At 40.4% G+C, this 12,737-nt stretch overlaps 1 long non-coding RNA gene across 1 annotated transcript; it reads right to left on the bottom strand.

Annotated features, from left to right (window-relative positions):
- Nucleotides 1–9,075: 9,075 nt before the first annotated feature.
- On the bottom strand, nt 9,076–9,855 carry LOC119745561. The gene is made up of 3 exons (XR_005273637.1): nt 9,776–9,855; nt 9,443–9,517; nt 9,076–9,149 (listed from the first exon to the last, which is right to left on the bottom strand). It is a non-coding gene; the product is annotated as an uncharacterized LOC119745561 (long non-coding RNA).
- Between the last annotated feature and the right edge of the window lie 2,882 nt (nt 9,856–12,737).

Raw genomic sequence — 12,737 nt, 5'->3', positions numbered from 1 at the left:
TGTCGCTAAACCCGCCTCAGCGATCGGCGCATTACTGTTGGCTTTCTTTCTGTTTTTGGCCTGATCACTTTGGAAAAGCAACCGATAGGTGTCGGCAGAAAATGTATTACATTTCTAGCCTTGACGGTGCCGCTAACCTGTCAATCGTTTCATGCGAATGCCAGCTCATTTCATTAGACATTGCAATTTTGCCTTTGTCAATAGCCTAACGATAAAACAGGTACATAGGGGAACAGATTCCGAAACTTATTTGATGCCTTTTTTTAACCCTAAAGGGGCCGGGGCGGAATCCGCCGCCCCCCTCAACATTTTCCGTGATAGCCTCAAAAAATATTTCGCGACCCGAGCTGTTATGACTTTTTAGCCTCGAGCTTTGCGCATCTTTTGATACCAAAAACATAAAAATCGGTCCATGGTCCCGTGAAAACTGAATTTTCGCATATACGTCGTGTACACAGAGCAGAATTGCCATTCGTACATATAGATAAATAATTAGCCATAATTCCAAAACCCTTTGACCTATAGTCATGAAATTTCTTGGGTATGTTTAAGAAGAGTTGCTTTATGCTTGTGCTGAGTTTCAAAATTTTTCGTCACTCGACGGCCGAGATTTTTTTGGGGGGGGGGGCCGGAATCCGCTGTAACGTCTTGGTAATTTCGTAGCAATGGGGCCATTTATGTAAGTAAGACCGTCTGTAAAAATTCGAACAAACACAGTTCATTTTTATAGCTCTTGCTTGATAACTCTTGCTCTTGCATGTATGTTTACAACCAACGGGTGAGCCATTGAACCTTTTCTCGATCGCTGATTGGTTTCCTAGGAAAGCGATGATGCTTGATCACGTATACAACTGTCGGGCAATCCATCATTTTCTCGATCGCTGATTGGTTCCCAAGGAAAGCCTATGGAGAAAGTAAGGAAAAGGTTAAACCGCTGAAACGAAATGGTCAAGACGTTAGTGAGAGTCTGTAGGCCATGTTGTGCCATGCACGATCCAATATCGATCACTATAGCGTCTTGGGCCATGACTAGTAGGCATTTCGCCAACAGGACCGTAGCAGTCGAGTGTGATTCCTGGGCGTTGATTTCATTTCCGTTAAAGCCAGTAGCCTATTTCTTTTTCATCAAGTATATCAATTACAGTCGGTTTTCTTCTGTTTTCGGCACTCTCTCTTTGGAGAAGTAACCGATAGGTGTTGGAAGAAAATGTATTACATTTCTAGCCTTGGCGGTGCCGCTAACCTGTCAATCATTTCAAGTTAATGTCAGCTCATTTAATTGGACACGGCAATTTTGCTTTTGTCAGTAGGCTATTAAAACTCCTCCGAGCAATCCAACCCAACTCCGCTAAGTTTGATGCCTCGTATCTATCTTCTCGGAGGAAATGATTGTCTAAGACCCGTTCAGTTGCCGACTGCTATGTCATCTCGAAAGAGGTGCAGCAACGAAAACGATGACCAGACAATGACAATCGAAGACTCGTGTGCAACTTTCTCAATCGAGAAATCCCGAGGAAAGAAATAGCAACTCAAAATGTGACCACAAATTCCAGAAAAGTTTGGAACAAAAGATGCAATATCCCTAAAATAAACCAGAGCATCACCCACAGCATATTGCAACCCATGCAATTTCCGGTGTGAATACTGTGTCGCAGTCTGCGCTGTGGTACTTGCAGGTGAGGACAATTCTGAGATCCGCACGCCTTGTGATGACAAGGTCTAGCTGGACAGCTCAAAAATTAAGTGATGCATTAAATTGAATTGTGGCCAAATGATTGGTCGTGGAAAGTAGACAAACAAGAAGAACGATTGAGATGAAATATCGTATTTCTCTCCCCCAACAGTGTATTGTGTCGCAACACGGAGAAAAACTTGGCGATGGGCTGCAGTCGCAGTACAAACCGAAAATTTGCCTCACTTTTGCACAGAAACGATAGTCCAGCTGGAAACGACATCTCAAAAATTAAGAGACGCATTGATTTGAATTGTGGCCAGATGATTGGTCATGAAAAGTAGACAAACAAGACAGAAGATTGAGACAAAATATTGTTTTTCTCTTTCCCCGTGTCAGCCATTTTGCGAGCACCGTCAACCTTTGGGGGTTGTCATCGAGTCCAGGACACAATGGTCCTGACGTTCCAGCTTGATGCTTCCTTGTTCTTCTCAAATTACACGGTGTTGAGTTTCAGCCTTCTTGTCAAGGTGACCGTTTTAGCCGATTTTCGACTAACATTGATAGATTGTTTTGCTAAAAACGAGTTTGACGGAAAATTTGACAGAACGGATTTTTTTGGCAGATTTCTGGCAGAATTCTGCAAAAATGATTATTTGACAGAAAAACAGCACAATTTGAAAAAAAAGTACAGTTGTTTTAAAAAGCTTTAATCTTTTCAAACGAACCCCTGAATAATGGGACAGGTTGGCTGGTCTAGGTGCTGAGGTTTACTGGGAACCGGAGTTTGTAGTGACGCAACCGCGTTTTGCCTGAAATTTACGCAATTGAATAGCATCTATTTGTGACTATAGATCGTTGATAATGTAATTTGAACCTTGGTTAAGGCAATACAACAACATTTGCAAATGATTTTAAGTGTTTATAGTGTATTTCGAGTAATTCTTGCGAATTTGGCAGATTTTTGATAAATCTGACAGATTTTTGAAGTTCGTTTAGCAGAATTTGGCCATGACCTAACGGTCACCTGCCTGCTGCTTGCTGAGATAATTCTCTAAGCTCCACGCACCCAGTGTAGCAGGCAGGCAGTTTAAAAGTTTTTAAATTCCACTTTTATATGTGCATAGATTGTCTCCATGGCGGAAGGGATGTTGTATTAAATACGCTAAATGTGTTACCTAAGGCGCCCCACATCTAGAATATGGGCCAAAGTGGACATATTAAGTCGCAATAGCCATGAAAAACGTTGAGTTGCATACAGGCGCGGATCCGGGGGGGGGTGGTTAAAAAAAAATCTCTGTCAAAAAACTTTTTTTTTTCATAGAAATTCCTTAAAAAATAATGCCACCCAACCATACTGCTCTGACGCTCCCAAAAATAATGATACTGGTACATATAATGTGCGCCTGTTAAAAATACGGACAGAGGCAGCTTAGATATGGGTATTTGTACACCATTCCGTAATCTAGTGTTAATAATCGTTGCATTTGAACAGCGCCCCCTATTGATATATGGTACCATCCCCCCCCCCCCCCCCGCCCCAGTTGTTCATTTTAAGGAGGCCAAGTGTTCGGAGGAAAAAAACGTGTCTACATTTCAGATTTTGTTGCTAATAAAACAACCCCCCCCCCCCCCCCTCCTTGCAAAAAATCCTGGATCCGCCCCTGGCAGTTAAATTCTAGGATCTGACAAACATGGGTTTTTAAGATTGAATAAAAGACGAAATTGCGACAATATCGGACTTTTTGGAACACATGAACAGAACAAGAATCACGATGGAATTTTCTAGAATCATTGTCACGAGAGGGCACTATACCAGCTCAGACACGTTCGTTCACAGCGGATAGGTATTTGTTCCGTTGTGAAAAGCATGGGTAATCAAAACCTGTCCACAGTGAGGGCGCTCTTTACAAGCTGTATATTGAACACTCCTGTGTTCGCAAATTATGAGATAGAGCCAGCAATTCGATAACGGCCTGTCACCTTATGTATTTGGATATCCCACACAGTGGCGTAGCACGGTCATTTTTATTGGGGGAGGGGGTAAAATTTTTCGAAAAGGGCACTTGCACATCCGTGGTAAAATGTGGACAGGTTTTTTTCCTCCGGACACTTGGCCTCCGTAAAATCAAAAAGCAGGGGGGGGGGGAGAGGGGAGGGGCTGGTACCATATGTCGATTGGGGCGCTGTTCAAAACCGACGATTATTCACACAAAGGGTGAATAACAAAGGGAGGTAAACCCGTTGAAAAAAAGGCATTTGAATGGAAAAAGGCAGTCTTTACAAAATATTGGGGGAGGGGGTAAATACCCCCTTACCCCCCCCCCCCCCCTCCCGCTGGCTACGCCTATGCCACATAATTTGAGAATGTTACTCTCGCATTTTAATATTGTCAAAATGCGTAATTACCTTGTTCACACTCACAACCATAGGACTAAGCCTTATTTAAGAAGTGTTAAAGAGGTGAGCTTATAATGTCCGTGCAATGTTTGAGTTGAACCTCGAAACGAATGAGTACTTAATTTGCGATTATTCAGGCCACACAAAAAAAATGCTCTCAGGCCTTGGCCGCGGCTGGGAAGGGTCTTCTTTGATCTTTGAGTCCACCATCCTTCTGGGTGCACACCGGTAAATAGGCCTACAGGCTCGATTCCCGGAGGGAGAGGGATCGGCATCCCGCCTGCGAATCTTTTTTTCTCAAACGACATCCGTTTTCCATCTTCGGATTAAGCTTGCACATCTTTCAAACGCACTTCTTTACTAGAAACAAAATTGCACAGGCCTCAAAAGAAGTACATGTAATCCATTTACCTTCTCATTTCTTTTTTGGTTTGTTTATAATGTTCAAGTATGCAGTAATGAGGTGATGAAGGGTTTGAAAACGCAATCAAGGAACATGGATGACTATTACAGAAACAGAAGACATGAATGAATTCACGGGCACTGATACATTATTGTGCAAGAGTCCCTTATTTTATCACATGGCTATATCATTCACAGTGAATTATGTCCGTTAAGCCGCATTGCAATGCCCCAAATAATTATAGTTTGGACAGACTTAACTGCATGGTCAAAGCCATGGTTGGGACAGATGGGACGATACGATAGTCTGCGCGTAACATAATATGCCAGTTTGTTGTATTGTATAAGGTTGCTGTTACTATATTTTGTGGAATGCAATTCTCGGATGCAAACATAATATATGTCCGTTAAGCCTCATTGCAATACCCCAAATATAGTTTGGACAGACTTAACTGGTCAGATCCATATAATTGGGACAGATGGGACGATACGACAGTTTGGGCGTAACATCATATGCCTCTTTGTTGTACTGTAAAAGGTTGCTGTTACTAAATATTGTGGAATGCCAAAAAAAATATATTAACGATCGCTCTTGATTGCAATATATCGCAGGTTCTGAATACGGACAACTTATGGGGGGGGGGGGGGGGGGCTCGAATATTTCTACAATCATTGTCACGAGAGGGCACTATACCAGCTAAGACACGTTCGTTCAAAGCGGATAGGTATTTGTTCCGTTGTGAAAAGCATGGGTAATCAAAACCTGTCCACAGTGAGGGCGCTCTTTACAAGCTGTATATTGAACACTCCTGTGTTCGCAAATTATGAGATAGAGCCAGCAATTCGATAACAGCCTGTCACCTTATGTATTTGGATATCCCACACAGTGGCGTAGCACGGTCATTTTTATTGGGGGAGGGGGTAAAATTTTTCGAAAAGGGCACTCGCACATCCGTGGTAAAATGTGGACAGGTTTTTTTCCTCCGGACACTTGGCCTCCGTAAAATCAAAAAGCAGGGGGGGGGGGGGGGGAGAGGGGGGGGGGGCTGGTACCATATGTCGATTGGGGCGCTGTTCAAAACCGACGATTATTCACACAAAGGGTGAATAACAAAGGGAGGTAAACCCGTTGAAAAAAAGGCATTTGAATGGAAAAAGGCAGTCTTTACAAAATATTGGGGGAGGGGGTAAATACCCCCTTACCCCCCCCCCTCCCGCTGGCTACGCCTATGCCACATAATTTGAGAATGTTACTCTCGCATTTTAATATTGTCAAAATGCGTAATTACCTTGTTCACACTCACAACCATAGGACTAAGCCTTATTTAAGAAGTGTTAAAGAGGTGAGCTTATAATGTCCGTGCAATGTTTGAGTTGAACCTCGAAACGAATGAGTACTTAATTTGCGATTATTCAGGCCACACAAAAAAATGCTCTCAGGCCTTGGCCGCGGCTGGGAAGGGTCTTCTTTGATCTTTGAGTCCACCATCCTTCTGGGTGCACACCGGTAAATAGGCCTACAGGCTCGATTCCCGGAGGGAGAGGGATCGGCATCCCGCCTGCGAATCTTTTTTTCTCAAACGACATCCGTTTTCCATCTTCGGATTAAGCTTGCACATCTTTCAAACGCACTTCTTTACTAGAAACAAAATTGCACAGGCCTCAAAAGAAGTACATGTAATCCATTTACCTTCTCATTTCTTTTTTGGTTTGTTTATAATGTTCAAGTATGCAGTAATGAGGTGATGAAGGGTTTGAAAACGCAATCAAGGAACATGGATGACTATTACAGAAACAGAAGACATGAATGAATTCACGGGCACTGATACATTATTGTGCAAGAGTCCCTTATTTTATCACATGGCTATATCATTCACAGTGAATTATGTCCGTTAAGCCGCATTGCAATGCCCCAAATAATTATAGTTTGGACAGACTTAACTGCATGGTCAAAGCCATGGTTGGGACAGATGGGACGATACGATAGTCTGCGCGTAACATAATATGCCAGTTTGTTGTATTGTATAAGGTTGCTGTTACTATATTTTGTGGAATGCAATTCTCGGATGCAAACATAATATATGTCCGTTAAGCCTCATTGCAATACCCCAAATATAGTTTGGACAGACTTAACTGGTCGGATCCATATAGTTGGGACAGATGGGACGATACGACAGTTTGGGCGTAACATCATATGCCTGCTTGTTTGTTGTACTGTATAATATAAGGTTGCTGTTACTATATATTGTGGAATGCAAAAAAAATATATAAACGATCGCTCTCGATTGCTATATATCGCAGATTCTGAATACGGACAAGCCTTACAAAATCAAATTCTCGGATGTAAACCTTGCTATATCCTAGGAAGGAAATTAATGGATATTGTAGTAGTGGATTTTACCAATAATTTGCAAGTCTATGCGAAGGAAACCCCCCAAAAATGATTGGAACACGAGCCAAGTAATGTGAAAATAAGAAGAAAAAAACATCGTATCAGAAAATAAGACAATCGGATTAAATATCAAATCTAACCTTTAAGTTTAATCAAAATACAGCCTTGCTGTTAGATAACCACTGTCAATCTGTGGAGATAATCAAAGAAAAACAAAAATACCATGATTTCTTCAAGGAATAAAGATGCATGTCCCTTTTCAGGGCGAGTAAAAAAAAAGAAACCCAAATGTCGGGACTACCTTTTTAATGAGGTTCTGCATGTAGCACTTTCAAACTCTAGGATTTAAAAGCTCAATTCATAAGCCTTCTTTTAGTTGAAGTATCATTCAAATCACTCATGTACTTTTCAAGTTACGGAATTTCAAACACAACCACCGTTTTAAAGTTTTGTCCACGGATCACAAAAAAAGGCGTGCGTTGTTTCAGCAAAACGAAACAATTGACACACATCCCTATATGTGATTTGTTTTCGTTTGCTGAAAGAACACTTACCTTTTTGTCATCCCTGGACAGAACCTTAAACGGTGGTTGTGTTTAAAATTCCGTAACTTGAAAATTACATGAGTGATTTGCATGACTCCTTAGCCAAAAGAAAGCTTAGGAATGGGGATTTACTATATAGTATCCTCGAATTTGAAAGTGCTACATGCAGAACTTCACTAAGACCAAAAAAGTCTCCGGTTTCTGGTGTGGAGCTTGCCCCAAAAGTGGTGCGGCGACGCGGCTTTTTTTTTTCTTTTTTGTTGTTGCTTTTTTTCCTTTCAAATGTCGGCTGATGACAGCAAATTCGGCCCGACTAAATTAAGTGCAAAATGTGTTGGAGCCCAGAGAGGCCACATAAAGCTTATACGCGATCGTAACCCCATCTAAAACCACGTTAAAATTGTGCAGCAGCAGGATTCCAGTCAAACCAGTGAGTTTGGCGGTTTTGAGACATCATCTCACATTGAAAAAAACAACACTTTTTAATTTTGCCGACGCGCATGGCTACTGCGACGCGCGCGCATACCAGAAACCGGAGACTCTTTTTGGCCTAAAACAACGGTCCCATCATTTGGGTGTCTTTATTTTTACTCACAATGTTCACTAACATTCTATTGTTATGCAAGAATTTAAAGCCTGTAAAGATATTGGTTTTTCGAAATAAAGCCTACTTTAGAGAAGATGAGGGAAAATTCGGTAAATCGATAGGGATTGGCTTACCATGGTTTTTATTCATTCATGTAGATTGCCATTGTTTCAGGGGTTCTGGACTTGCATTAGACTGAGCAATATCCCTGGCTTGCACCAGGCTGGTAAACACACCAGGCTTCGTGGTTTGGGCAATCGAAACCTAATTCGCAAGGTTCACCTGAATCAAAAAAGACATGTTCCAAGAATAAAAAGGCAATAAGAACAAAAAAGCCTCTTGTTTTCATTTCTTGTTTCTGAATCATTAGATTCACTTTGATTTATTTTCAGAGTTGTGTTGATTGTCTTCCGAGAAGAAGAAGGCAATAAGAACAAACCAACCTCTTGTTTTCATTTCTTGTTTTGGAATTATTAGATTCACTTTGTTTTATTTTTAGAGTTGTTTTGATTTTCTTCCGATTCGAAAAAGGGTTTAAAGCATTTATAATAAAACGGAAAAAAATCATAAAATCGATTTCATTAAAGGCAAATGCAGAGATACACGGCTGGTGCAATGGAGAATTGAATGAGCAATTTTGATGAATTGAAATTATAGAATGAATTCTAGACTGCAACAATCGATTGTAGACAATTTCAAAATCTTATTATGGTTTGATGATTGTCCAATATTTGATTGAAAGCAGATGATGAAAATTCAAGAGATGGTTCAATGCATTTCAAAGAAAATAGATTAACTAAAAGCGAAATACTGTCAGCACAAAACGAAATTGAATGCATTATTATCAGGACACCCTTTTGATTAAGGTAGGAAAAACTGCTTGATGTGAAATGTTGTGTGTGAAACTCCATAAAACGTCCCTGAAGTTTGAAAGAAAGACAATCAACGGAAACTCTCCATTGAAACGTCCCTCTGTTCCAAACCTTGTTCTATGTAGTAGGCCTACTACTTCAAAATGTCAACCTGTATCTCCCAATAGTAAAATGTAGTATGTATCATTGCTAATACCACTGAACTTACCCGCCCTCTCCACCATCTCTTGAGCTTCGCCTTCGGTAAGGACTCTTTTCACAAAGTCGCGCTGAAGAGATTCTGCATGACATAAAACAAGATTTTTTTTACTGGTGAATTCACGAAGTGCACTTAAAGATAACAACGATACAATCTTCATACAGGTATAGACGTTTTGTACAATTTGGGGACAAATTCTACAACAGCCAAAAGTGATTGTCTTTCTTTAAGACAGTGTGTAAGCAACTGGTCGTTATGTAACCTAAAATTCATTTCTCTAATTCAAATTAGATGGCATCATGAGAAATTCAGCAAAGGGATTTGATGAAATACGTTGACAGTGGGTGACGAAACTTTTGAACCAACTAACTTACCGTCTCTTGGTGCGAAACTCAAGGCACACCCAACGACCATCAGAAGAACCAGGCACATGTAAACCTTCATTCTTGCTAATTTAGAAAACGAAGGAGAAAAAGACAGAGAGTAAGACATTTATTTCGTCATGTTAGACGTACATCAGTTATGAAGTTTGCTTAGACGCCGCGGTACAAGTAACCTACCGCGTATATCATTGTCGTTTTATAAATGTAGTGTCAACGTATATTCGCGATAGCTTATCGTTTAATTGTGAGCAAATTTAATAACCAGGACGGTTTTCTTTCTGAGCAACTGACTATCTAATCTGGCTACGTTTATCCAAAGCTTACATTTCAGGTTGAAACAGACTTGAAAACCAAAGCAAAGTCAGAGTCGGAAATGCACTAGATGCTTTCAATTTGATGTCTACTGAACGAATGACGACAACAGCGCAAAGAACACGTCTTTGTAGTAGCTGGGTTCAAGCGTCAGCGAGCAGTCATCTATTGCCAGAAACACATCTGACTGTATGGCCACCCCGACCCACCCAAGACTGCGTGAAACTATACCAGATGTTCGCCCGTGGACCAGTCATAAGTTGTAATTAATTCACGCATGCGCATAAGTGATTATCAGTGACAAGAACTAAAGCTCAATAATACCGAACGAACATGTATGCGACTCACATAAACGAGCTAGGTATATGTTATCTATTTGTGTGGTTATGTCACCAAACCCACATGGGCCTACATCATAACATTTTGGTATGAAATGTACTTTGCCCATGGTGCGCCTGATGAAATAACCACACAAACGGTGATTAAACAAGCAACCTTTTCCGAGCCGCGTACGTATCCCGTATATTCGCACCATTTCTTAATGATAGCCATTGTGTTTCAAAACGAGAATAAACTATTAAAGGGAAAAAACAACATTTGCAAACATCGAAAATAAAACTACCAAGTTGTTGCGAAATACCAATACTAGGATGTTGGTAAATAACATTCTAAAGCATCCTGTAAAATTATGGCACCTGGTGTGAAGTCATTGTCAAGAAAAATAGTACTTTTGTGTACATTTCCAACGGTGGTCGGCCCACCACCGTTGGAAAAACTTTAACATTTCTGTTTTTCTTGGTTTTTCCAGCATTTTCGGACCCAAAACTTCAAACATGTCAGTGTTACAATATTTGATCTATTATACTAAGCCCCCAAATAGTTCATTTCTGAAAATTACAGCAAAAGCCAATGATGTACATTCCCACATTGATGGGCATTACGGCCTGAAATCCCCAAAAATGTCATGTTTTGGATGTTTACTTATTCTATTTCAAAGGTCTGGTTGAAAGGAAACAAACCTAATATCTTACCGTTCCCGAGAAAAGACGAAAAAGCCCGGTTGTTTCCATTGGACGCAACGAACATTTGTGTGCCAAACCCTTCCGTATTTCAAGTATACAAATATTGAATGCTTCGAGTGGTGTAGTAAAACTAGCCTCCCGAGGTGATCCAAGGACATTCTATTTTCCCGAGGCGAAGCCGAGGGAAAAAAGAATGCTCCATGGATCACCGAGGGAGGCTAGTTTTACTTCACCACGAGATAAAGAATTCAATATTTGTTTTATAACACTTCACCCACAGATTCTGCTTGGTTATAATATTTTAAATTATTTAAATCTGAACACAGTTGAAATAAACTTCAATTTCAATACAAAATTGGTGGAAAATGTATTTCTCTCTTCCAAACTACCCCTTCGCGAAATGTATGAACCCAACTCTGTGGCGCGCTCTCTTTGGAACAAAACGCGCTGCGTGCAACGCGCAACGCGCACACCAGCATGCATTTGCACACAAATGCCGCGACGTCGAAATAGAACTTTGGTTGCTAATGGTATAGTACTTTGGTTGCTACGGGTAAAGTACTTTTGACCGTGCACAGAAAGATAGCAAAATTAGAAAGTAACATGTGACTCGCTCTCGGCCAATCAAGACACAGAATCTTTGGGTGAGGTGTTATAAGTCCCATTTTACCCCATCTTTAATTTTCGATTTGCCATTTTCAAGGGTACTTTGGCGCTTTTTGGTTTTTAAGCTAATGCCAATTTACTTATTTATGAGTGGAAATTGATGTCATTCCACGCAGAAATCTCAATGTAACAGCAGTTTGAACACCGAAAAACGTTAGAAAAATGGACGTTCCGCTGTACAACTCGTAGCCTACAAATCTAAAACGGTGAACGGGTTTTTATCTCCCAAAAAAGTGTGTGATCGCTGTTTTTTTTTACTGATTTGAACTTTGTTGCTGCCTCGGCTAGTATAGGTTTCTATATGGAAGACAATGATCTACCTTTGAAGCCCTTATCTGGTGCTCACATGGTAATTAACTGAATAATAGAGCCAGTGTTAGCAGAGTTCAGTATGGAGTTTGACGGTGCCTCTAATGCCCTTGAATTTATGCAACATGTGTTTATCTAAAAATACATGATTTATTGCTTTTTTTCAGTCTTTGCATGGGCGTAATAAAATTCTGCTCTGAGGTAAGGTTTTTATCAGTTGACCAAAGGCAACAACAGGAAAAATATTTTGTTAGATTATAAGAATCATACCATTATATTAACTTATAATTAAATTATAATATAATCACAATTTGGTGATGTAGGCATCGAAATATGATGACGTCATCAACCCGGAAGTTAATTTTCAATTAAATATATATTAAGTTCAAATAAACTGTGGTGTGATTCTTATAATCTAACAAAATATTTTTCCTGTTGTTGCCTTTGGTCAACTGATAAAAACCTTAAACTGAGAGATTTGCATTTGATTTTGTTTAATTAAGAGTTATCACAAGCCCTGCTCACTTCATTGGTGGGATAATATTATCCCAGAGAAACCCCACTGCATCACGAGATAATATTATCCCAAGCCCTGCTGACTTCACTGCTGGGATAATATTATCCGAAAGAGAGACCCCACTGCATCACGAGATAATATTATCTCAAGCCCTACGGACTTCATTGCTGGGATAATATTATCACAGCGGAACAACACTGCATCACGAGATAATATTACCCCAAGCCCTACTGACTTCATTGCTGGGATATTATCCAAGAGGAATACCACTGCATCACGAGATAATATTACCCCTAGCCCTGCTCATGAGTTCATTGCTGGGATAATACTATCCAAGAGAAACCCCACTTCCTCAAGAGATAATATTATCCCAAGCCCTACTGACTTCACTACGCGGATAATATTATCCCAGAGAGACCCCACTGCATCAAGAGATAATATTATCCCAAGCCCTGCTCAC

The sequence above is a fragment of the Patiria miniata genome, unplaced genomic scaffold (genome assembly GCF_015706575.1).
Source record: "Patiria miniata isolate m_02_andy unplaced genomic scaffold, ASM1570657v1 HiC_scaffold_7, whole genome shotgun sequence".
Taxonomy (NCBI): Eukaryota; Metazoa; Echinodermata; class Asteroidea; order Valvatida; family Asterinidae; genus Patiria; species Patiria miniata.
This window is presented reverse-complemented; position numbering and strand designations above follow the sequence as displayed.